The sequence below is a fragment of the Centruroides sculpturatus genome, unplaced genomic scaffold (genome assembly GCF_000671375.1).
Source record: "Centruroides sculpturatus isolate CEXI.00-Female unplaced genomic scaffold, Cexi_2.0 scaffold158, whole genome shotgun sequence".
NCBI classification, from domain to species: domain Eukaryota; kingdom Metazoa; phylum Arthropoda; class Arachnida; order Scorpiones; family Buthidae; genus Centruroides; species Centruroides sculpturatus.
The window spans coordinates 546,728-574,485 of NW_019384347.1; the positions used below are offsets into that span (position 1 = coordinate 546,728).

At 25.9% G+C, this 27,758-nt stretch overlaps 1 protein-coding gene across 4 annotated transcripts in view; it reads right to left on the reverse strand.

The window, feature by feature from the left end:
- LOC111636439 (hemicentin-2-like) overlaps positions 1–27,758 on the reverse strand; it is a 146,901-nt gene that overhangs the window by 97,941 nt on the left and 21,202 nt on the right. Inside the window, exon 1 of one of the 4 annotated variants that reach the window (XM_023381717.1) lies at positions 5,016–5,035. The exons of the other annotated variants lie outside the window; for them this stretch is intronic. The gene's annotated coding sequence lies outside the window, so the exon portion shown is untranslated. Of the gene's footprint in view, positions 1–5,015; positions 5,036–27,758 lie in introns of those variants that run through there. 4 annotated transcript variants of the gene reach the window in all.

Sequence of the window (27,758 nt, forward strand, 5' to 3'; positions counted from 1 at the left end):
AAATTATATTTAATTTTAAAATAATTTTTCAATTTATTTAATCGTCTGAGAGGAATTTTTCTGCATTGTTTTTAATTTTTAATTTTTTTATTTTTATACAGAAGAAGAACGGGGGGAATGTTATATATTTATTGGAAAACCATTAACCTGCTTGGAAATGAGCCATAAATGTCACAAGTTACAATAACCTTGTTCATCAAAAATATGTTGGAAAAAATAAAGAACCGAATAAAAAAAAATGGATAGATTAATTACTTTCGATATAAAAACAAGGGATTACTTTTTCCCCAATTCTAAGTTGAAATTAATATTTCTTTAAGCTGAATCTTTACTTGACTCATGCTTCAAATATCGATACAACTTTATTAACATAAAACAGATTTCAGGAAAGATTTTATTTATTTTTTTTTTTGGAGTAAAATGAAATTAAAAACAAACAAAAAATCAAGAAGAAGGTTGATTGTTAAATTTAATTTAAATAATTCGATAGAAACAATTTTGAATAATCATTATTCGCGTGAAATGTTTACAATAAAGTTTATTCGTTTTTTTTTGTATTGTTTTATTAAGAAAGTAATTGTAAATGTTATGATAAATATATCATTTATAATTTGTTTAATTAAATTAATGAATTATTTTGATTTTACGTGTGTTTTTTTCCTTGTTTAGTATGTCAAAAATTAATTATAAACTTCACCTTTTAACTTCTATGTAAAATAAGTTCAAAGTTCAAAAGTCAAAGTTTGACATCCTGTAACTCATGTTTATTGTCGGAAATTTTATTGATTTATTTTTAAATAGTTTTAATACATTATTAAATACTATTTTTATTACAACTAAAGTGTATTAAGAATAAATAAATCAGGAGGAAATTCTCCGACTGATATTTTTCTGATAGACACTCGGTTTATATCTTATTCATCCTTAATTTTTAAACATTCTTGCTAATAAATTTAATATTTAGATCATAAATAACTCACTTTGCTAAATAATTTGTAAGATTTAACATGATGTAGCTCTACTTAGATTTTATTTTCGGGTATAAAATAATAATAAAGATCAAAAAATAAGTATTTATACTTCGTATATCAAAAATGTATTATAAGAACTATTGTAGATTAATTGTAAACTGTGTAGAACAATTATTTAACCAATTAAATTATAATTGGAAGTATAAACAGGTCTCTATACGTGTTACAACTTTCTTAAAACAAGATTAAATTAACAATTTTTTTTAAAAATTGAACTATTTATGCTTATCCATGAGATCTAATTAGATTTATCAGAAAAAGTGATTAATTAACAAGGCGGCGTGTCCTAATCACTTGAAGTTAAATGACATTGAAGTTTAAGAATTAAAAAATGAATTATCGCTTCACACTTATGCACTTGCCAGTTGCTTATCTTTTTATACAATCTTTGAATTAAGCTACTTTAATCAGGATTAAATAATTAATTTCTATTAGTGTAAAGAACAATGGGAGATTAAATTATCAATTTAACAATTTCAACTTTAGAGAAATTATCTTTTAAAAGCGAAAGGATAAGATAAATCCGATAATCATCAATTGTACCCTTTAATAATTCCCAAATAGCTCCAAATACCTTCATTAAAAGTGAATAATAATGCGATTTCGATGTTCCTATCGAACACTTTCTAACTTGGAACCATAGATTAATGACCACTTTCACTTAGAATTGAACTACACTTTTCAATTTCCATGGATGTAACTTACGTATTGATGCGAAACAATTTAATTAATAAATACTTTTTTGGTATCTCCAGTAGTTAAAAGAAAAATAAATCCAAAGAATAATGAAAATTTTTTAAAATTTTCAAAGCTTTTAATACGAAAAACCGATCAGTATATCATCTAAAACTACACGTTCTATTTTAATTATAATCACTTGTTACTAATTTAATTCATAAATTTAAAGTTAAAAAATTCAAGAATTAAAGTTGAACATTTTTTTTTATTTTATTCTTAACAAACAAAAACAAAAATAAAATTCTTCTGAAAAACCAGATAATATTTGGAAGGATGACTGATTGTTTGCTAAAAAGAATCGTCACTCGCTCATTTTTTATCATCAGTCTGATCCCCAGTCTCATCTATAATCAATTCTTATCAGTATTGAATTTCGTATTATTGTTACAATTGAACACTGATATATTTCCATTAAAAAAATTGTAATTAATAAAGATCTTAATTTATTGAAATGCCAAGTGACAGTCTTTTCCTTAGCTTCATTTATCAATGGAAACGTGTTTTATCTCTACATTTTTCGTGTAACCAAAACTTTAATTCTTGATCTAACACTTTAGATTCTGTTCAAGTGTTACGTGTTTCCTCATCCTGGATTTTGGTTGTCTGAAATAATATTAAAAAAATAGCAGAAATATCTTTTGGGAAAATATTCATTAACCTGAAATATCAGAAATATTTTCTGAGAGAAATATTCCAAAAAATGAAGAGAATAAATACGACAAGACAACCATAAGAGAAAAACGTCAAACATAATCAGAAAACAGCTTTGTCTTATTACTATTCTTCTCCTCTTTATACATGTATATATACTTTTATACCAGATTTTATATAAGGTCTAAGTAAATAATTTCTTAAAATTTAAAGAAAGAAAAAAAGAAACATGTAAGATTTTCTTATTTATATATTTATAAATTCCTATTTTTTCAGTAAGACATATATAATTATTTTAACTTCTTTTAAAATGTAATTATATGTGACAAGTTCTATAAAGTAAAGCACCTTCTTCTACCTTACGACAATCCACTTGACATTTTTGATAATTAAAANAAAAAAAAAAAAATTGTAAAAGAACTTTAAAGTATCAAGAAATTTAGCATAAAAATTAGAACAGTATTGGACTCCTTTTAATCCTGCAATAAGCAATTTAATCAACTTTTCATTTCAGGTGAGAGAAAAGTTGATTAAATTGTTTATTCTATAAAAGTCACCACCTAATGAAAGTCCATTCCTCCTTTTCCATCAAGAAATTTCAGAAGATGAATTGTCACTAATGATGCTCGAGTTAAATCTAAATCAGTCCTTGGCATTAATGGATTTTTGGTTGCTCTTCGCAAAACAAACGAAAATTGCTCGAAGTGATGAACTTCTAGATGCGTTGTCTTTAGTTAAATTGTTTTAACTACTGCAAAGTGAGAATGTTTGATGATTTATTAATTAATAAAGATTCTTTTATCATTCACTGATGAAATAGTCTAATTTAAAAATGATTCAGAAACATGAAACAACGTAGTTGATGCCACAGTAAGTATGTAATTTTAAATACAAATACATGTTAATTTTTTTTAATCTGTTACTAAAATGGGCAATTTCAATTAATGTTATCTAATGCCAATACAAAACATTTAGTTTCAAAGTGGTTTCTTATCATTGTAATGATGATAATAAAGTATCTAATCAAGTCTTTCTCCAAGATCAAGAAGCTACAGACATAATGATGTTGTTTGTATTGTATACAAGTTTCAGCAATTAAGTTTTAGAACTGAATTCATTGAGGCCATGTAATAGCATGTAGAAACATGATTCAGGGTGTCTGCAACAGCAGACCAATTAATTTATTCCTCTCTATGAATTTAACTACGTATATCATTCGTCATTTGCATAATCACATTAGAAACTTCATTGTCATTGTTTTTTAGTAATTGAACAGAGAGTAATATTTACATTTTGCTGTAAATTAAGTAAAATATGTGACTGATATCTAGGATTTGTTAAGTTCAACGTAACGATTTGTCGGTTTTGCTAGACTTGGGACGGCTATGAGAACCTTGATAACGACAAATATCGTGAACGACCGGCAAGGGAATCATTTACAAGGAATTTGTTCCGCCAAGTCAGACAGTGAATGAAGATTATTATGTACAATTTTTTGGCTCATTGGATAAACGAGATTACTCGAATGAGGTTTAATTTCGAAAAAAGAAGCCATATTCTATTGCATTTCAATGAAAAAACCTCATTCGGTTATAATAATGATTTAGGAATAATCTCAAATCGCGAGATTTGGAATTGAACTCTTCCCCTCTCATTCTCTTCTCAAACTATTTCTTCTATTCTCAAATCAAATCAACGACGAGAACACAAAAAAATATAAACGTAGTGTGACGAAGGAACTAAGTGTTTCCAGCAGTTCTATAAATGAATATAAAGTGGGTGGTTCTTAGAGAGCATTACTTTGAAACAATAAATTACCAATTATTTTTCATTCTAACATCTGCTTTACATTAAGTTTATATAAAAAATTATTTTAAAAAACTTTATAATACTAGTTTCTATGTATCAAGAAGACACAGGAGGAATTTACGCTTGGTTATTTCGATTTGTATATCTGTTATTGAATATTTCATTATATGCGAAATCCTTGATTTGCCAAGTAAAATTGAATTGTTATATACTGATAAATAAAGATAAATATTTCAAGTTTAAAAACCTTATAACTTTTTCATGTATATAAGTCATGTGTATTGGATTGTAATTATACTTTCAAAGTAAGAAACTATTGTCAAGTATCATGTTAATAATAACGAATAAAACTGAAAAGTATAAAATGTACACGTAAATTTGTTACTAAATAATTGAATTTTGTATCTGCCTATGTTTAGTTATGCTTAATATCATAGGATATCTTGATATCCCTTAATTAAACAGCTTCCTAAAGATTAGTATTGATAAATAATGATGATAATTACAAAATAATAATTTTTAACAATAAAAAACTATAACATTACATAATAATAACCTTAAATTAGTTAAACATTTGAGAATCCAATATATTATTATTATTAATTTAAAATGTATAATTACATAATATAAAGCATCTGTTCATATTCGTCCTATAACATCAAGAATATTACTTTAAACTAATAAAGTAAATTTAGAAACAAGATATTTGTCTAAGAAATAACTAAACTTTTAATTCAATTTGGAATTTTTATATGTAATTATAAACTATTATGTATTAATACACACCAAAAATCAAGAAAGGATATTCTTATAAATGGAAGAGCATCGCTCAAAATTCTTGAAGTATCATAGTAATCTATTGGTAATTCATCACTAAACATCTTTGGCAGCTGAGAAACATTTATTTGTTATGCCCTTACGTTTTCAGCCTAATGCATGGGCCATCTTCCAGTGACTGATTTTGGAACATATGTTACAAACTAGATAGAATACATACATTATGTATAGAACATTAGAACATCAAACCTTAAACATCTGAATAGAATATTGGAACATTAAACTATAAATATTTGAATATAAAGAACACGAAAATAAAATTCTAACATAAAAGTGACATAAAAATTCTAAATTAACCTTAAATTCTAGCAAAATTATTTTTAAAAAAAATACTCTTTAGAATTTTCTATTATTATTTAATTAAAAAGAAAAATTAACAAAATAATTTCATAAATTTACTAACGATTAATAATAAAATTGTTATATATAACATAATAAATTAATCTGATTATTCGGAAAAATTGCCAAATTCTTCCAACGTAAAATAATTTCAACATAATATATTTTGCTACAGTTTTAAAATGATGCTCTGTATAATTTATGAGAGATTTAAGTCAATTGTATGATGATGGAGATGTTACAATGCAATATCCTGCACTAGATAAATATATTAACACGCAAAATAAAATGATCAGAGAGATTAAACATTAAAATTGGATTGGGACTTGGGGATCTGCTAAAGTTTGTTCTCCCAGAAGGGCTTTCTGTGGGAAAACTGACCCCCTATTTGTGTATTAGACACGGGGAGAAAATCCAGAAAACTCCGGGTGTCATCTCCTGGTAAGGCGAATACACTCGATCAACTAACCACAAGTGTTCATTGGTTTTATTCGGCCATTGATGAGTCTAAACATTACGATAATGTTACAGATTATCGTCAAAAAGTTAGTTTAGTATATTTTTTCGTTTGGTTAATGAACAGCATCCGGTTCAAACTAGAAAATGGTAGGTCGAGCGGGTCGAAAACTAGCTATTTTGTACTTCTGTAATGTTTGTTCTGCAATAATGGAGCACACTAAGTAGTCATTATTGCACTGTTTTTTTAATATAAAAAATGTAGAATGACACCAAATTAACCATAAAGTATGTCACAGTAAATTGAACACATACGTCATTGTTACTCGTACTTAATTTGTAATAGTAATTTTCAGTATTTTCAATCCAGATTAAATAAATATAAAATTTATTCTGTTTTATTATTTATATATGATTATCATTTAAATATACTAAAATTATTTGGTTTAAATAACAGAATTATTTATTACAAAGATATTGAGAAAATAGTAAGTTGATTGCTCTTACATCATCATATGTATTTTCTAGAAAATAATTTTTATAAAAAGTCATTAAAAAATTGCTTAGATACTCTTTATATATTATACTAGCGTTAAAATTTAAAAATTTTATAAATATTAATATCTTAATAGCGCTTCAAGACATTTAAGAATTTCAGAATTTCGTATAGTTCAGTTGTTTTTGATCCATCATTCAAATTCATTTATATTCTTTGATATTATATTCAATCATATAATTAAAACCTGGCCATTTCTGAGAGAATAAATGATGAAATTCTTATTTTGACATTCAAGAATGCCCATAAGAATTAACACATTTTGAATAATATTTGACAAATTTTGTTCTTACAGTAGTATTCTATGGGTCCTCGAGGATACCTGGCGAGGACTCTTTGCAGAAGGTTTATAATTTCTAGTATGACTTTCAAATTATGGTCCTTAGACACGTCCTACCTGCAGGCAACTATGTTAACGCTATTAAACAAAGCAAATATTTACTTGTACCTATTATAACTAAGTCTAAGTAACCTTAAATTTTATAATAAATTATTTTAGAAATGTATAAAAAAAACTTTTGGAGTAAAGTTAAAATAAAAATAAAAAGTAATTCAATCAGTAGAATGTGGTTTAGTTCTTACATATTAATTGATATTTTAAAAAAAAATTAATAAGATTGTTATGAAGAATAAGAGAGAATTTTGAAATCTTCACGTGAAAATTACTTCAATCCGATCAAAGAAAGATCATAAAGAGCGAATTATATAGATTTGATCTACTATAAATAATACATCTGATCAGAAATGCCTGAGGAATCGCAAGAGAAGATAAAAAAGATAAATTATCACCACATCAATTTGATTTTGTTTTTCGCCTGAAAAGATTATTATAATATATTGATTACAATTTTACTAATTAAATTTAAGTATGCAAATTAAAAGACATCCACCAGAAACAAAAATTCTTTAATTTTTCAAGAATGTTGACTCCATAATTCTTCTATCGCCTTACCTATCTGATATTATTCACTTGGCGACGGATTATAGCCAAGTGAATAATTTAAGATTGCTCAATTTAACATTTCACGACTTTCATAAAATTTATTATCACATAAATCGACAGCTTTGTTTATCCATTCATCCAAACTAATATGATACTCGAGAGCAAAACACTCGAACAAACAGAAAAATATAAACTTTATATATATATATCGATATTTTCGAACATTAAAATTGATTTCAAAATATTTCAGAAACGATATTAAAACTTTACTTTCGCTTCGATAATCGTTCACGACCCATTTTACGTTCAGTGACGTGTATACGTGAAGAAAGCCACTGACCAACAGAAGGAGAGAAATCAAAGTTTAGACCTTTGGCAGGTTCTGATCATTTTTCTACATGTCCAGCTGTTCGATAGAAGGTTAGAAATCTCTAGGCACATATTTGTCAATGTAGGAACAGACGGTTCTCAGTTTGCACTTCACATTATCGGGCTACTCGGCTATATAAAGCCACACAGAATGTCCTACAGATTTTCCTTTGCAAGTTTAGAAGTATAGAAAAAGGGGAAAGAGAAGTCGATAGCGTGTTGGAAAAAAGCTATCTTGGTAGATGACGTTATACTGGGAACCTAGAAAATCCGTGAAAATAAATGGCATTTCATGCGGGTGCTTCTCTTGTCGCCAATCGTGTTTTACAAGAAGAAAAGCTTTCTGGTTCCTTTGCTGACGTTATCAGGAATGAAATATCTCAAAACTTCCAGCGAATTAACGGAGTCATTAGCTTTGTGATGCAACTTAGATTGTATAAGAGTTTCCTGTTTGATATCTCTCTGTAAATACGCCTCATTCGTTTACAATGATAGATGCGATCCCGTTTAATGAATGCATTTTTCTTTTCTTTTTTTTTTACATTTTTAGCTTTAAACATTGATAAGTTTGTTAGTAGCTAGTAGCTGCTACGTCTTCTAACAAAAATCGTTATTACTTTTAAAGTAGAAGATTTTTATCAGTTAATTTGAGAGTGGAATACGAAAATACGTTATATTCGTCTTAATTAGTGTAATTCTTGTGGTTAATGTATAATTAAATTATATCAAATTTAATGATTATTAAATCAAAGTATAAAATTTAATATAAACAATAGCTAAATTTTTAAAAAGCAATTTTTGGCGTATAAAAGTTTGAAAACTTAATATAAACAATTTCTCGACTCAATTTCTCTTGAAAATATATTATAAAAATTTGTGTAATTTTTCATATTTTTCATTGTCTCTCCTTTAAAACATTAAAAAAAAATTTTTTCCCGAAAGATTTTTAGTATTAGAATCTTTATAAAATAAAAATAAATATAAATTTATACAGTTTTGTTGACATTTTTTATTGTTTTGACTGCAATTTAATGTTTACCAGCCTGTAATATTTTGTAAATAAACAAAATTTTACTCCGGCTGAATTATTAATTTACTGAAAATTTCTCATTGTCTACCTGATTTTAATTTAATCATAAATCAACGTCTAAAAATTTAGAAAAATTCATAAAAAAATCTACTAAATCAAACCATTACTTCCACTGGGGGTAATAACTGGTTAAAATACTGTCACCACACGTGACAAATGAAACATTTACCTGTCTACACATCATTTGTTTTACGATAACAGTAACAAGATATTATTCTGTTCTTGTAGACAAGTGAAGTAAATTTATATATTTTTTAATGAAAGGGGGAAAAAAAGTACGTACACAACAAACATCAATTTCTCATCGAAACCATTACTCAAGCTGACAGTTGTCAATAGCAGGGTTACATATCACTTGACACAAGGTAATAGATGAACAATAGATTATTTCAGCCATTAACGAGATATTAAGATAAAATCAAATAAAACTGCTTCGAGTTAGACCAAAAATAGTTTCAAAAAGTGGAAGTTACGAAACGATTCATTAAATCTTGTGTTCAATGTACAGTTATGCTTGCTCCATCACTGACACGTCTTCGCATGGATAGATCGACATTCTTTCAATCATTGCACATCTAGAAACTACTACTCCTCTTCTCTTAAAGAATTGAAATATCATAAATCTTCTGCAAAAAAATCTTTTCTTCTTATTATTTTATTTTATTACTTTCTTTTTTATTTCTTTCCTTGTGAAATTTCCAAGCAGAAAATACAGTTACTGAACTTTCATTCATTATTCATTACGTCGAGTTATAGTTTTCTTCTTTATTCTGACTTGGAATACATTCGGATGCATGAAATAATAAAAAGTTTAAAGTTGGCCATGCAGAATGATTCCTACTTTTCTTTACCATAACGAAAAATAGCCTATTACAGAATATGCTGTCTGTCTTACAAGAATAACGATAACAGATGTACAGTATGTATGTGTGTGTGTGTGGGTGTGTATGTATATATACATATATAAGTACATTATATACAATAAAATATACAATTACTTTTAAAATATGTGTAGAAAAATAAAGATAAATTGACTGAATAAATTCTACTTAAAATTATTTTCATATCTTACATTTAAAATATTTAAGAAGTAATTGTTACTTATATATTAAAAAATCTATTGAATTAATTTAAAGTTTGTAAAAAAAATTTTTCTTTTCAGATTATTATAATTTTTTAAATTAATAATTAAGTTAATTTACACTGTGATATTTAAGAAGATAGAAAAAAAATAAAGCTTTTTTTAATGTAATTTTTTTGCTTGAATAAATTCTAAACCTAATGCCAATTATGTAGAAATTTTTTTCTGTATCAGAAAAAATATTGTATAATTCAATTAATCTCAATAAGATTTTATTTTTTTCCTTTAAAATAAAGAATTTCTTTAGCATTAATTGTTGTTGTAACATAAGTATATATAGGCTACACCTGTTAAATGTATCTTGAAAATGCTGCCATAACAACATCTTTTAATTGTAAATATTAAAGTAATTTAATACAAAAACAAAAAAAACTGTTGAAAATATTTATTTAATTAAATAAATATTTTTTATACTCATACAATTTATACACACAATTTTTCTTCCTCCCAATCATGATATAATTCGACTTCTTGACTAACATATCTACATATTATAATTAAAATTAATTTTTAAAAAAATAAAATATTCAATAACATTATTATATTGAATTTCTAAATAAATATTTAAATTAATATTAAAACTTTAGTTAATTTTTAAAAATAATTACAAATGATGGATGTATATTTGAATTATAGATTAATTAAAGATAATTAAAAAAATATTTAAAAAGAATTATTTTCTTTGCTATTATCCAGCTTTTATGTACCTAAATTAATCAGAGAATATATAAAAAATTAATTACAAAAAAAAATAATTATAATCATTTTTGCAATGTTTCCTGCATACAATGATCTGTATTGATCCTTTCCACTCAAGCAATGTGAATCAATGCATTTCTCTTAATATAAAGCTATCCATTGGAGAAATCTTTGACTAGTTATTAAACATGAATAGTTATTATTAAGCTATCTATGCTGATAGGATTATTAAACGTTGCATGAGAGATCAAGCAAAGAATGTTTTGCTTGCTGCATGCAATCAGTTATCATTAAAAAAAAATATCTTGATTAAAAGATATAACAGTTTAACCTATTAAATTCATATTTGTTATTATCAATAATTGTAAAAAAAAATTATTTTTTANCAAGATAAAGTAACAGGAAAATGATTTAACAAATTATAATTATCTAATCAGCCTTTTTATGTTTAAAATGCCTGATTACAACTGTGTTTTTGAACAATATTTAAAACATTCCAATTGATTCTTCTACAGGCGCCATTTTGAAACAATATGGCGCCTGTAGAAGAATCGTTTGGCACGGCATTTTTTTCTGATTAGATATTAAAATTTATATCGAAATTTTACTCTTATACTTTATCAGATGAATATACAGTATATGGTAGTAGTAACCATCGAAGGACAAAACATACAAAACTCTTCCTGCTTTATACACTGTATTTAAATGAAAAAATATTTAAAAAAAATTATTTTCTTTGCTATTATCCAGCTTTTATGTACCTAAATTAATCAGAGAATATATAAAAAATTAATTACAAAAAAAAAATAATTATAATCATTTTTGCAATGTTTCCTGCATACAATGATCTGTATTGATCCTTTCCACTCAAGCAATGTGAATCAATGCATTTCTCTTAATATAAAGCTATCCATTGGAGAAATCTTTGACTAGTTATTAAACATGAATAGTTATTATTAAGCTATCTATGCTGATAGGATTATTAAACGTTGCATGAGAGATCAAGCAAAGAATGTTTTGCTTGCTGCATGCAATCAGTTATCATTAAAAAAAAATATCTTGATTAAAAGATATAACAGTTTAACCTATTAAATTCATATTTGTTATTATCAATAATTGTAAAAAAAAATTATTTTTTAAATTAAATGACTAATTTTTTTCACATTTTTCTTGTTAAATTAATTTTTTTCCATTATTTTCATTGATTAAATACATTATTTTTAAACCAGTTTTTGTAGATTACAAAAAAAATTAATGTAAAAATTTAATTTTAATCATTAAAAACTTAATTATTTTTAAGAAATGTTATGTATTATTAATGAAGATAATGCTGAATATCATTAATTATTTAGATATAACAGAATTTTCATTTTGAAATTAAAAATATTGAGATTTTACACTTGTTTTAGAATAATTTTTAATTTTTAGAAATAAAATTAGAAAAAAAATTAAAAATTAAATTAAATAAGAATTATATGCAATCAAAACTTATAAATGTCTGAAAAATTAAATATAATTAAATTTTGGATAAGCTAATTATATGTTATGATTAAATTGATATTATCTATAAAATTAATAAATTAAATTAATGAAAATTTAAATGTTTTAAAATCAAATTAAAAAAAAAATTATAATAATTTAAATAAGNNCCCTCAGAAATAAATATTTGAGGATAATTATTTACCAAATTTTTTTCCAGGATTAATAAAAAAAAATTATGTAAATTATATATTAAAATTAATAAAAATCAATAACTAATTAGACAGAAAATGTATACTTTATTAAAAAAAATTGATTAAATGTTTTCGAAAATAAATATTTAATAAAATCAAAATTAAATTTTGTTTTATTGATGGAAATTATGCAGGATTTTTGTATATTTTTCTTCAGTATTTTATTTTTCTTTTATATAAAAGTTGCTCCTTAGAGATTAGAAAAGAATTTTTCTCCTGTTACATATGATTAATATAACTTATTAAAAGTATTTAAAAACTTTAATCTACTGGCATTAAAAACGTCTATATATAAAAATTCAGTAAACTAAACTGAAAATTCTAATATATATATATATATAAAATCAATATACACTTGTTAATTCTTTAAAAAAAATTTTTTTACTTCATATCTATGAAGTAATTTTTTTAAATAAATTGTTTTGTTTAATTTAATATTAAAATCTATAGACTAAAATGAAAATAATTCAAAATACATGTTATAAGTTATAAAAATTTTGATAAAAATGTATGAAAAATCAATAGAAGTATTATGTTTTTCTCTTAGTTTTTTGAGGAAATTACTTAATTACTTAATTTAAAATACATTTATTTTATTACAAAATTTATCTTAAAACATTAAAACAAACAGAAAAGTAGAAGTGTCTTCTACTTTTTTTATTTATTGCTATTAAATTATTGTTGTGAAAGTATGATAGGAAATGTAGAATTATCAATAATTTCCTTGTTTATAAACGTTTCCTGTTATTCAGGATATTTTCAATGTTAAATAGAAAATAAATTATAGACTAACTCTGATATAAATTTAATTAAAAAATACTAATAAATTTTTAAGAATGTAGCAATTCTACAAACATAAAAATTAAGCCATCAAATTAGATTTTTCTTTATTTTGCTGTGCTATTTAATAAATTATAAATAAATAAATAAATTAATGTATAATATTCTTTATGATAAAAATAAATTAGATATTCGGTTTTCTATTATAAAAATAATTAATATTTTATACCTGTTCTGCTACGTACAATTGTACCGAATGATGCCAATCAATAATAGACTATGGAGTCACTTTCTACAGGACTAGAGCTTTATTTAGAAAGAATGGTCGCTGTAGGATACAGAAAAAGAAAAAAATAAATAAAAGAAATTGAACGAGTTAAGGCAATTCAGGAAGCGTTTTACTTTCAGGAAGAGTGAAACGATTGATGATAGTTTTCAATTGGACAAATATAAGTTAGCTACATTGTGCAATTAGTGGTACTTAACCTTATTCCCAAACCACTGGAAGGATTGCTTCATTCTCAGCACGGAATGCCATTCATTATGGCAATCGGCAGTGTATTCACCAAAAAGACTCACCGAGGAATTTCACTCGGTATCCTACCTTACCATTAGAGGCAGACACTTCTTCCAGACGGTCTAAGGTGTGTCATTAAGGGTGAATCTCACACATTATCTGATATAAAAGAAAAGAGAGATCTAGACTTGCTTCGCACCAAAGGTTTCGCTTAAGCGCTGAAAACTAACAATCCTCATAGGGGTATGGCTTGTTTACGCCTCAGTGGAAATTGTCTTTCGTCGAAGAAATATTACAGAACTTTAGACAGTACTTTTCTCTTGTTACTATCGTTGATTGCTTTAGATAGTCTTTTCTCACAAGGAGTAGGTTAGATCGAAGAAATCAGAAGTAGAAAATCACTAGGTTCTTATAGTGGTGTTGATGGAATTCGTTACCTTTTCTGTCTATCTTGTCTTATATGCTTTTTTCGCTTTGATCTCTTATAAAACAATTTACTAAGACTGTTTGGGTGGTTCGCTGATAGAATAGACGCCACTCAATTCTATTTTTTTCTTTTTTTTTGATAACATCCGACTTGGTTTAACTAACTCAGAATTGTTTTACTTTCGATCACGCTTCTTGTTGTCTCTAGATTAATTGCATTATTTAATTTATTAGACAATAAAAGAATTGTATTTAATTAAACTATTTGTTTATAATCTTGGACAGTTTTCTAATTAAATATATATAAAAAGAAAAATCACAAATAGAAAAGGTGATAATATTTACAGCGATTCAAGAAGAAATTATAATCGATACACGTGGTTAAGAAACTGATTATTTAAAATTTAATTTAAAAAAACTGATTATTTACTTTTACACCTGTTTAAATATTTTTTTTAAATATTTATTTATTTCGAATTTAAGAAACTAATTTATTATCCAGGATGTTGTGAATTAACGGTATTAAATGTAAATTTTTATAGAGTTTCTTAAAAACTTTCATCATGTTTCAAGTTTAACTGTATATTAACATATATAAAAATTAAAATAGTGAATAAAAGATTGACTGAAAATCAATATTGTTTTATTATGTAAGAAGCTTGTCAGAGAAAGGTATTTACTTATCGACAAAGAATATAAAATTTTTTTATATGAAGTAAAGAAAGAAAATGTTTTATTGATTTGCGAAGAAAAAAAAAATGCATCATTCGTGCCCTGGAGAATATATTTTAAGCTAACTCAGAAAGTTTGTGTGTAAATAATGAAGTAAACGGACCGTCACTATGTAAAGAAGAGTGGTGAACACGGATTACTAAATCGTTTTTCTTTACTTTTAGCTAAAAAATATTTCTTCTAAACTCAACCCTCAGCTAATTTCCTTTATGACTTACAAATTTACATAAGAATTAATATTTACGTAACATTATAATACAAATTAAGTAAATATACCATAATATAATAATTTTTAGTAATATTGTATTCATAGTGTTATAAACATCTAAATAAAGCATTTTAAAAAAGTCGTGCTGTGCCATAAATCTGTAGATGAGATCAGATAAACACTTCACCATACACTTTATTTTTTTATTTTTTTTCTAAAAAAAATTACTGTATAATACATATAAATTTTGTGGAAAGGTTAAAAGATTTATATATATATATTTTAACGAAAATTTATTCAACAGTTTAATTTTATATAATAATTTTTTTGACAGTTTAAATAAAGCATTAAGCCAAGAATTTTATTTAAAGATTAGAATTTTTAAAAATAAAAATTTTATATATCAGTAAACGTTAATTATAATCAAGAAAATTTCATGAATTTATTTGAATTTTTATAATAATCGTTCTTTTTTTTCAAATTGTCTTTTTAATTTAGAAAAGATAAAACTTTCGAGATAAGAATATTTAATAATTCCTTGTAATAATTTCCTAAATCACAAACGATTTGATAAATTGTCATTAGTAATTTTTCACTTTCTAATTACAATGGGGGAAAAAGAAAAATACCCTAAACAAACCTAATTCATGTTATCTACATAAACCGATTAAAGCAATTTCAATAACATTAACACCTGTTTTGATTAGACTCGGTATTAATCTGACAATGGATAGAAAGTATAAATTCTGCAGAAGATATTATTCGATTAAATTAAGTTATTCGTATACATTTTATGGAGTATGACGACGGAAAGCTCATTAACTGCCTATTCCTGTCTACTTGCTAGAAGGGATTAGGGGTTAGTTATAATCTCGTTTGTACTAGAACTGTACAGAAATTTCCTGCCAAACTAGAACACAGTCATCTATGTTTATCAAGCTTATTGTAAAATTCTGTCGTCTAAGTTTTCATACTACATTAAATCACTTCCATCAACGTAAACACTTGACAAGTATATTATCGTCGTAGAATGAATCAGTGAAATTAATACTAATTAGACTTATGTAGTCTGTATGAAGTTGTTCTGACAACATGTAATATAAAGTTAATTTAAATCTTATACCCAAGCCCAGAAATGTCTTCGAAGATTAATATAAACACACACTAAATTAAATTTTTGATATATAGGCTTCACTTATGATATTAAATGATACGAAGGGCTATATTTATACAAACGCTATTAGTGTATTTATTATATAAATGATATTATACAATATGTAATTTTCGTAAATATGTGTGTATATTTATATATATTAACTGATAATTCCGAACATTATGGGATTTTACAAGAGGAAGTGTTAGAAGACAAATGACGGGGTGAAGGTGAACAACAGTTTCTGATGAGAAAATTATGATAATTTATTCAAGTCAATGACAAACTGCGTATACTAATGAAAGAAATTCTAATGAAATTCACTTACGTTATGAGAAATCTACTTAATGAATGAATTTATTAATAGAATTTCAAACAAAATAATTACGTTATCAACGCCATAAGTATCTTAAACCATTACGGATTTTCAGAAAGAAATTTCTAGTATTATAAACACCAAATTGACGTAATAATTTCCTCAAAAATTCGAATATTTTTTATTCTATTTTCTTTAGAGATTTATTTTAGATAAAATATGGTTTATATTTATTTTATCTCAATATTTATCTAGTTTAAAATAAACGTAAGTGATGACTCCATTCATATTCATTCAACAGATTGGAGATGAAAATATCAAAAGTAAAGTAGCCTAAAGGTACAAGGACACGTCATACATTGACAAGCCCCTTCAGTGTCAACAGGTATCATGCAACGAAAGAGAATTTAAAGAGATAGTGTTCTTTTTACCGATCATATAGAATAAAAATCGATACATCAGCCTCCAGGGATAGGAAATATAACCTAGAAAAATACTTTATTCACTGATTTTTATCGATCAATACGATTTTTAAGTCTTTTGATTCACAAAAATATACAGTATCGAAAAATATACCTTGGTAAATATTTTATCACTCTTATAAAAATTTCAACTTTATATTGAAGTTGGCTTTATATAAAATTTTATATATGTTAAAGGGCACGATATACCTTTAAAATTGTTATAGTAATGGTTATAGGCTGTCTGTTTGTCTGTCATCAATCTTGCGAGTTATAAAGGGGCGTAAGTATTGATTAAATATTTTTCTAATATTAAAAAAAATGGTACATTTTTTATATAACACTTATGAATCGATAAAGATGATGCATGAAATAATATTGAATTTTACTGATTTATCAGAAATAGAAAATAAGTTTTTCCTTTCAAAAAAAAGAAAGTTGATTAATTGTAACTATTATCATTACAATTGTGATTAACGTGTTTCTTTATTTGATTTTGAATTTTCTTGTCAGTTTGATATATGTTGAAAGTTCAGTACATTTGTCATTTTAAGTCAATTTATAAAAGCTCCTTACTTACTTTTATCACTTTAATATATAAAATAAAACTTGTTTTTATTCTTTTTTATTATAAAATAAATTAGAATTATCAATTTTAAAATTGTTTATATATATATTTTTTCAATTTACAAAAGTCAATTTTACTTAAAAACAACTTTGAAAAATTCAGTTTGTAAAGCCAATTTCATCATGTAAACTTAAATATATTTCTATTAATGTTTTTAAAATGTTATTTTTCCCATTTATAAATATATTTAATGAATTTTTATTTTTATTTTTTTAAGTAAAAAGTAACAAAATTAATAAAAAAAAACTCTTTAGAAAATAAGATATTTTCTCATTTATAACCGAAAGAAATGAAAAGAAACTGTAAAAAAAATTCTTCTTTTACGTGAGTAAGAATAGATTAAATAAGAAAAGAATTTTTAAAAAAAGCAATAAAAAAAANTCAAAATTCAGTTAACCATTGTAAAAACTTAAAAAAAAAATACAAGTAAGACTACAATTTGTGTGTGTGTATAATTAATTTTTTAAAAAATTATAGGAAAATGTAGGGTGGCTCAAAAGTCAGTTAACCATTGTAGTCTTATTTTGCAGCACCAATTTTGATTCATACTCATTAGTATAACGTAAAACTGTACTTTTTTCAATTTTATTACTGTAATTTTTTTTTTTAGTTTTTAGTTTTATTTCTCTTGTCGAGATATAAAATTTTAAAAATAAAACTAGATTTAGTAAAATATAAAAATAACAATCGATGGAGAAAATATCTTTTTAATAATACACAAAAGAGAGTTACTTCATAAGATTTTAATGGCACGTTATAAAGAAAAGTAAAATTTAAAAAAGAAAATACATTTTTTTTTGGTTAGATTAGTTTTAAATTTAAGAGAAAAATCGAATTTTGGCAATTATCAAAACGACTAAATTTGATAAATCGCATTATGAATGTAATTATTATCTTAAAAACGTATAGAATGTGCCAAACACATGGTGAGATAATGTGCCGCCTGCAGCGATTCGTTACACATTTTTTTTGTAATTTTTAATCAATTTTTTATGTTTTTTTTATAAATATATCTTACTAAATACTGCTTTGATTCGGATAATGACAACTATGTATAATTACCACGTAGATGAGGAAACTTTTCTCTTCGCCTTATTAGCTAGAAGAAATGTCTTAACAAGATTTTAAGAGAGTACAAACCACATTAATCAATTTATAAAAACTTTCTTCTATTCATTGTAATTTGAATTTTTTCCTTTTTTTTTATTTTCTTAAAAAATTAAAGTATTATCTCAACTTCTTTCACACAAAAGACCATTAAAGTAAATAAAAAAAAGGGGGGAGTATAATTTTGAAAGAATAATCGCAATGGAAGAAAGAAATGCACGATTAATTACTTACTAAAAAACTAAATCTTCCTATGTAACACTTTTTATATATTTTTTATATCAATCTCTTCCACCCATCAGTGGTTCCAAGGATGTAAAACCATGGAGTGTAGCAACGTAACACAAATTAGTGTCATCAAAAGAAAAGCCTAAGAGATAAATGTAGCGACACTAATTATCATATAATACCATTTAGTCCCAAGCAAATATTTGAAGAAGTTGGTTACAAACTGATTAACAGCTTTGAACGTTATACAAAGGAACGACAGACGAGTTAGTGGTTGGAATTTAAGAAAGATTTATTAGTCAGTTTGGCCAAACAATTAAAACTATCGAGGTGCAGTGATGGCGTCTAGCTTCTAAATCCTTTACACCGAAATGATCGATAGAGTAAGAAAGATTAGCAAATATATAAAGTGTTGGCTGGACAAAGTCTTTTAATAGATGAATGGACAGGGAAACTAATGAATTTTGTATAATCTTTTAACGGGTATGGGTCAATTTAGTTGTAAATCTTACGGAATTAGGGCAATAAAACCGACTGAACGAAAACATTTGCTTCATTTACTTGACGTGATTTACTTCAATAAAACTTCGATTTAATCATCGTGATTTGAATTTCCTGTTTTATAAATAGAAAAATATATCTGGTTTTGTGTTCTGTTGTTGTCGATCGAAAAGTTTTGTTTGATTAACATGAAAGAATATTATTCGTAACGTCATAAAACGCGTATTATGTGATCGATACAACACGCGACAATGTTTAAATTTCTTTTATTTTTCGAAATAAAAATTTATATATTATACATCAAATAATCTACTCGAATTAAAAATAGATTAATTAGCTTTTTTTTTTAAAAAAAAGGCAATTAATAACTGTTGAAGGGAGAAAACGAAATAAATTAATTGCGAAAAAACTTATTGTGTTTTCTAACAATCAATGAGTACGCTAAACACGATTAAGCCATTGTTTACAAATTAAAAGAAGACCAAACCGATATTTTATTTTAAAAGAAATAAATAAAATTAATTTTAATAAAAAAATTAGAGGAAAAATTCCAGACACTTTTTACTGTATCTTGATAAAGTACGTGAATAGGTCCTTAACAGTTGGGTCAAAGAAGGTCAAAGAATCTATATTTATTTTCAGTGTTTAATTAAACAAACAGAACAGAAAAAAAACTCAATAAATTTAGGTATTAAAGTAGTTCTTGACCCGCTTAATCTCTTCAAAAATTTGATGATTTCGACTTTAAAAGATCGAGCCAGGAACTTGCATATTATTAAGACTCTTTTCTTAATTAAAAACGGTATTAAAGAAGTTTTCCTATCTTCTTTAGTTCTTTTAATAAAATAATTGACAAGTGACAAATTCAAATGTTAATTTATCTTTAGTTCCCTTTTTTACTCCCCCACTCGCTAATGAAAAGAAATATATTTGTTACAGTACAATGGATCTTTTAAAATAAAAATCCTCACTAAACAAGAATAAATTTAATTCTGTAAAAGATTTTAAAATGTTTTTTTCTTTATTTTTAATGAATTTTTATTATTAAACATTGCAAATAAATTTGTACAAAAAATAAAGAAAAAGCGATTTAAAATTAGAAAACCGAAACGTAATTTGATGAAGCGAATCGCATAATAAATGAAAATTTCTAATTAAAAATTATAATTAAAACAATATATATATATATATATTAACATAACTTAAAACTTTANATTAAAAAATCTTTTTGAAATGTGTATTAATTGAATTTTCGTAAGTAAAATACGTAAACAAATAGGCTTAACTTACGTTACATTCTGATTAAAATTGACAAAGAAAACTCCACTTGACGGATCACCACCTTCGCTTGCTAGATTCATTAGGAGTATTAGAAATATATTTTAAAAACGACATAAATTAAATCATTCAAATACAGCAATATTCTCTTGTTCAAACCATCTGAGTTAAAGAATCTGTCAGCTGCTCTAACTGGAATCTACTGCTCATGCTCGCCAGGCGACGGGGGGGATATAATATAAACAAACAAAAAGTTGTTTTGGTCAACAATTTCGCAACTAAGCTAAAAATTATTTCATTTTAATATAAGTATAATTGAACTGATTATTAATACACTTAAATTAAATTAAAATTTGATTATTTTGATAATTTAATGGTAATCATTAAATTAGACATTTAAATTTGTACAATTTTGAGTTTGTAATTGTGTTTGTATTATATTTCGACGTATCTATAATTAATATGATTTATTGTGTAATAATAAAATCATAAAAAGTCGTTTTAATATAAGATTATTAATTTTTCACAGAAATGAATAGTTTTTTTGTTTTTTTTTTACAACTCTCTCCGCCTTTTGAGGAGTAGGATGGCCGAATGGTCAAGGTGGCACCAATCAGACCCACAATGGGGCGTCCGGGTGGTGAGGGACAGGCCCGACATATCCGAACGAACCACCTCACGAAAAATTCCTGGGGATTTTTCGACCCGTCCGGATTCGAATCCGGGTCCCCGGAGCGGTAGGCTGCCATTTTGACCGCTCGGTCACCCGGCGGCTTTGCTGGGTTTAGAAAGGTATGATGGACAATTCGTAAACAGATAACAAATGGTAAACAAAGATATAAAATGGACTTCCCAATAAGACGGCACCTGGTGGCGAACGTCTGAAGTACGACCGCATTCCTGTCAAGTTTTTGACAGTTAAATAAAAGAAGTGGTATCACCTGTATTCTTACACCATGCTGTAAAAGCACAATATATACACAGTATATTTGACCAATAGCTTATTACATAGAACTTAATTAGTTGTTTCGTCTATTCTAAATTAAGCTGCTCAATGAACCGTGTCATATTCATCACTCTAGTAATGGAGGGGGCATAAAAGTAGTGGTGCAGACTTGAAGTAAAATTATTTAAGATTAGACAATATATACACAGTATATTATTAAAATAATTAAGCGTAAAATTATTCTTAACGAGCAGTTAATTTGTATAAAATACCTTATTTAATGTTAAAAGTACCTTATGTGTTAATAGGTGTAGAAGAATTTTGCACTGCACCTGCCATGTATGGAATTAGGAAGCCACGACATCATGAACTCTGACTGCAATGTCATAATTTGAAGGAGGATAAAGGGGAGGAAAAATAAAAAAAAATAAAACTGGTTGTTGAAGAGACGAAATACTTCTGTTGAAGGTGAATGAGTTTTGATCATCTTGATGACCATTCCTACGTCTTATTTCGTGGAAATAGCATCCGTGCACGCGCATATACATATTGTATATCCAAATATAAGGGAAACCGAATTTGCACGTTTGCTAAACAAGCTACAGCTTAGGGCCTCATATATCATTATTTAGGGGAGAAGAAGGGCCTGTTATACGTTATAGCTTAGGGCAACAACAAGTCTAAGTCAATCCCCGAGGATATTTTACCTAATTTAAATATTTAAACCTACTCATGACGAATATTCGATTACATTTTATCATATTTTATAAATTATCTTCGGTTCCGATTAATCTTTTGCATGGTTAAACATTCTGATGATAACTTATTCGTTTGATGTAAATCATGTTTAAAGTAATTATTTAAATTAATTATATATTCCCTAAATTTAATGGTTCTTTTGTGTTTATATAGTAGAGATTAATATAAAGTTATACGCTACATCAGTTTATATTAAGTTTATATTAATTTTGTAGTAAAAATTGAATTATTTCTTTAATTATTTGATTTTAAATTGAATGTTTATTTTATTAATTGTATTACGTCACGTTTGATATATTTTACTCGTTCAGAAAACGTTCATTTGTATTATATATACAGTAAGCGACGCGACGCGATATGCGTAGCGACTTAGCGTTTTTTTTTCTTTTAAATAATTTATTTTTTAAATTATAAATAATAAATAAGTTTTAAACATATAAATGTAAATATATACAGAAATTATCGATATAACAAATTAATTTATTAAATTATTGCAATTCTCATTTTGAAATTATTTAAAGATTTGAATTATCGCGTCGCCTGTGCGAATACGTAAATAAATATATAAATTTAAAAAAATAAAATAAATAATACTTAAAAAATATTGGTAGTAAAGATAAAAATTTATATTTAGGGTAAATTTCTTTAATATTTTTATATTAGAAATGAAACATATTCATTTTATTTTACTTTTCATCTGCATTAGAACGATCGCGTCGTTCCATGTCGCTGGCAAGTTTTAAGATCAGTTTTGCATATGGCTATTTTTAAGGTCTCGCTATGTAACATTGTGAATCATCGCACAATACTTTTACCACTGACAGGGAGATTAAAATGGGGTTTAAAATGGCCGTTGTTCGGAGGTGATCGTTATTGGACTCTATATTAATATTTCTATTATAAAGCTATTATTTAGAATTTCATTAAAAAAAAAACATATAAGAGGAAAAAAACCTAATATAATTACGATATATCCTATTTATTTTATTAATTTTATAAATACATTAAAAAATTCTAAAAGAAAATCAAACTTCAATTAACTGCTTAAAACTTATTTATTTTACTTAATTGTTTATTATGAAAATTTCAAAATATTAAATCTAATTAAAGTTAATATTTAAATTTCGATCAGTAAAATGATCTTGTATAGTAAAAGAATTTTTATTAAAAATAATTAATTTTTATTTTTATCAAATTACATTTTCACTTCCATTTTACTTCAAACAACGCACACTTCAATACTTAATTAAGAAAGATACTTTCAGAGTTTATTCATTAATCGTCTGATGTTTACCCAAATGTTAACTTGTGCAAACCAACTTTGTTTACTTTTCCTCTATAAACATTATAAGCGTCCTAAAATAGGAGTAATTCTGAAGATAATTTAAAGAATAGCCTATAAAAATAACAATTGTTCAGGTAGAAATTAACTATGGTAACATATTCAAGTAGTAAGACAGAAGAGGGTGAAGACTAACACACACACACACCAAAAAAAAGAAAGAAAATAAATTTAAAAAAAATCTTTAATAGAATTTTATTAATTTTTGAAATTTAATTAATGTCGCTATTATGTTTTCTAATCTTGCTCTTAATCTAAGCTTTACTCTTGCTGATACATATCGACATCTTTATAATATAATATGCTAATGAATGGGGAAGGATAGTAAAGACGTTAATTTAAAGTAAATCCCGTTACCTTATTACAATACAGGACTTTATACATTCTATCAGCTTACAAAATGGAAAAAGGGGAGATCGAAAGTAGCTCGACTTGGTTAAAAATAACCTCTTGAAGTTTCGATTACTTCACCAAATAATAGTTGTTTGCTTCTTCTTAACGTAAGGTATAAAGTGCCAAACTTAAGATTTCTTTATCGATTGAAAATGCCTCCAAAAAAAAAAGAAGGTAAGAGAACTTATGATATACTTCAGTACAGTCTAGTTTTTGATGTATACAATACTTAGCAAAGATCATATTTCACTCTTTATAAAGTTATTCGCATCAAACTAATGATCTCTATAACCCGACTGACGATACAGAGAATGCTACACACAGTAACAAAGGAATGATATCTGATTATGGAGATGGAAGTGATGAGAGAAGAAAGTTGTAATATAATGTATAGAGCCAGTAATTTAATAAAATCGTACCGAAAAGGAGAATGGAGTAAGAAAAATTCGAGAAAGTTGAGTCATCGCAGCTGCTTTACTTGTAAAAACTGTTTGTTTGTTCAGCTTTATAGGCCTAATATTCATCACTATTAGATAAAATTCCTAAAGAGTAATTGGTGTCATGACCTCTGACATGTGACCATTGATAATACTTATCGAAAATCTTGACATTGTCAAGCTGAGATTAACGGTCTTTCACGTTATAAGAGGCAAAAGTAGAATGATAAGAATGGATTTTTTAATGGTAACAAATGTTTAAAATACATCACAAGAGCCACTTGTCACAATGATTCTAAGATATCTGACCGAAAACTATTATTAGTGTGAAATTTAAAACTTTCGACACCTTCGTTAAATTTAGAAAAGTTAAATAATTTATGAAGAAGAAGGTCAATTTTACTATAAAATTAAATTTTAAAAATAATTTTTTATTTGCATAAGAGTGTGTCTGCGTGTTTTTTAAAGTATAAAAATACTAGTAGCAAATATTCTTAACATTAAATTTGATATAAATTATAAATAAACGTTGAAGATTATTAAATTTTCTAAATATAAACAGGAAAAAAAACTCTTTGTTAAATAAGATAAATTACACTCTTTAAAATATCGACTCAGGACATCAATAAAATGATGTTTTTTAATGTTTCTTTTCATTTAGAATTTGATAATTGATAACTCTCTAAACATTTGAATAATTATTGATAAATATTTATCACTAAAAAACATAAAACTTGAAGTGAAAAGTCATAAAACACGCTAATTAATGCAAGAGGCGGTACGCATAACAACACCTGCCAGTTATTTAATTGAAGTAGGAGTCATGTAAAGTAGATATTGGTAATTGGTTGGTAAAACCAGTTCATTAACTTGTGCATCGGATCTTTAGAACATCGTTTCAGTAAAGTGACAGGTTTAGGTTGAAGGGAGAAATGTCCTCTTAAGATAACGCACAAAGAAGTGTAATGAAGCAGATATTTGACTCGTTATCTTCCAACCAGACGTGGTTAAATCACCCACCAATCTTTCTACTCGGTATAACAAATGTGTTTGTTACTAGCAATCAAATTTTCTCTGTTACACACGTATGAATTTGAAAAGTATAAGAAAGAACAGATCAAACAATTTCTAGTTTCAATAGATTTCTTCCTACTTTATGACAAAAGAAATAAAGAAGAAGAAGAAGGGGAAAAAAAAGACGAATTTTTTAATGGGCTATTTTTAGCTAAAACCTGTAGACGTTAAACGATTTACTCAAAAATTTTACTGTAAGTTCTGAGATTTAACTCACACCAAATGATCTTCTTCATATGTGAAGGTAAAAGTATCGTAAAGCGCAGAAAGAAATGGCTAGATCAGAATTGTTGAGCCGTTCAAGGATTCTTCCATGCAGAAAATCGATAATAAAAACTTAAAAGAATAAAAAATATATATATATATATATATAAAATATATTCACCAGTTTTGTTATATGAGGGTATAAGAAAAATTTCTTGGCATCACTTCTAGATATGGGATATATTATTTGCATAATTTCATTTCTCTGTGGAGATTTTTGGTTTATCGAAAAGTTTATCCATTGCGGTTTTATTAAGAGTTGAATAATTTAAGAATATTTTACATAAAAAACATTAAACATAAAGCTTACGAAAGTAATAATAAAACTTGTGATGTAAAATGGTCTCACGTTATAGATAAATAATAAATTTTCTTGTTCATCATATTCGAATGGTGAATGAACAAAAATCTACCTGATACTTTTTAGATGAAGAAATTAGATAAAAATTTCATTTGCAGGAAAAAAAAATTTACTTCAGATATAACTTCGTTTGAAAGATTTAGTAGAAATTCAATGAAAGGTGGGAAAAACGATAGTTTATAATCGTAAAAAAATTCACAAAGGAATATAAATAAAAGAAATATAGCTTAAAGAGGTTCCACGATCGAGGATATTCAACTTAAAGGAATAAAGAAGAGTCTCATAATCGAGGGAATCTGTGAAAGAACGAAGCTCGTAATCAAAATAGATTCTGAAGAAATGAATCTAGTGATCACTCTCGGTATTAGTTTTTTTTAAAAAAAATATCATAAAAACAATTAAAGTTATATAATAAAAAGGAAAATTAATAAACTAACAATAACAACAATATAAAGAATAAATATACGTTCGATATATAATTATTTAATATGCTATATAAAAGAAAAAAAACAATTCAATTATTCGAAATATCATTATATGATAATTAAATATGCATTAGGTCAATTAATTTTCTTACTTACGATTCTTAAACAGAATTATTAAAATTAGAAATTAAAATAGAAACAGCTGCAATTGATTGCTATGAGTCACATAAAAATTGCGTATTTAATATTTCGTATACATCCTTTTTTCCATACATATTTTTTTTTCCAGTAGAAATACAAACCGGTTATTCTGATAAATAAAACAAAAAAATGGAAGAATATTTATGTGGCAATAACTTTGTTTTTAAAATTTATTACTTTTACTATACTGCACGAATACTATTTGTAAATATGTGGTTATAAATTACTATTATATTGCTTGAGTACTATTAATAAATATATGGCAATACAACACTACTTGCAAACATGTGGCTGTATAGTGCATACTATTCTGTAAACATGTGGCTGTACTGTACATCATTGTATAACTTGTAAGCATTAGGCTGTGCATTACATATATAGTAGAGCCTCGAAAACTCGGCACTCGATAACCCGGCACTCTGGATAACTCGGCCACACTTTGGCAGGGCAAAAAAATCCTTAGTTAATTAATTTTCATTATAGACAGCTTTATAAAAGTATAAAAGCTCTCGTAAAGTATTTTTCTGAGGTCTGTCTTATCAGGTAAATTACTGTACACAGTGTATTTATTAATTTTCATTTTCATGTAGTAAAGGCTGTATGCCTTCATAAAGGACGTACTTTTCCTCTGTTTAAGGGTATTTGGGCAGTTTATTCTCTGTTGTATTCTCAAACAAACAATACATACAAGTACAGTACAATATTTTCTGAGGAAACACGCATACTTATCCTTTCGTAACCCCATTCCCGATAACCCGGCATTTTCACAAACTCGGCCACCCTTCGGTCCACATTAGGCCGAGTTTTCGAGGCTCTACTGTAATACTAA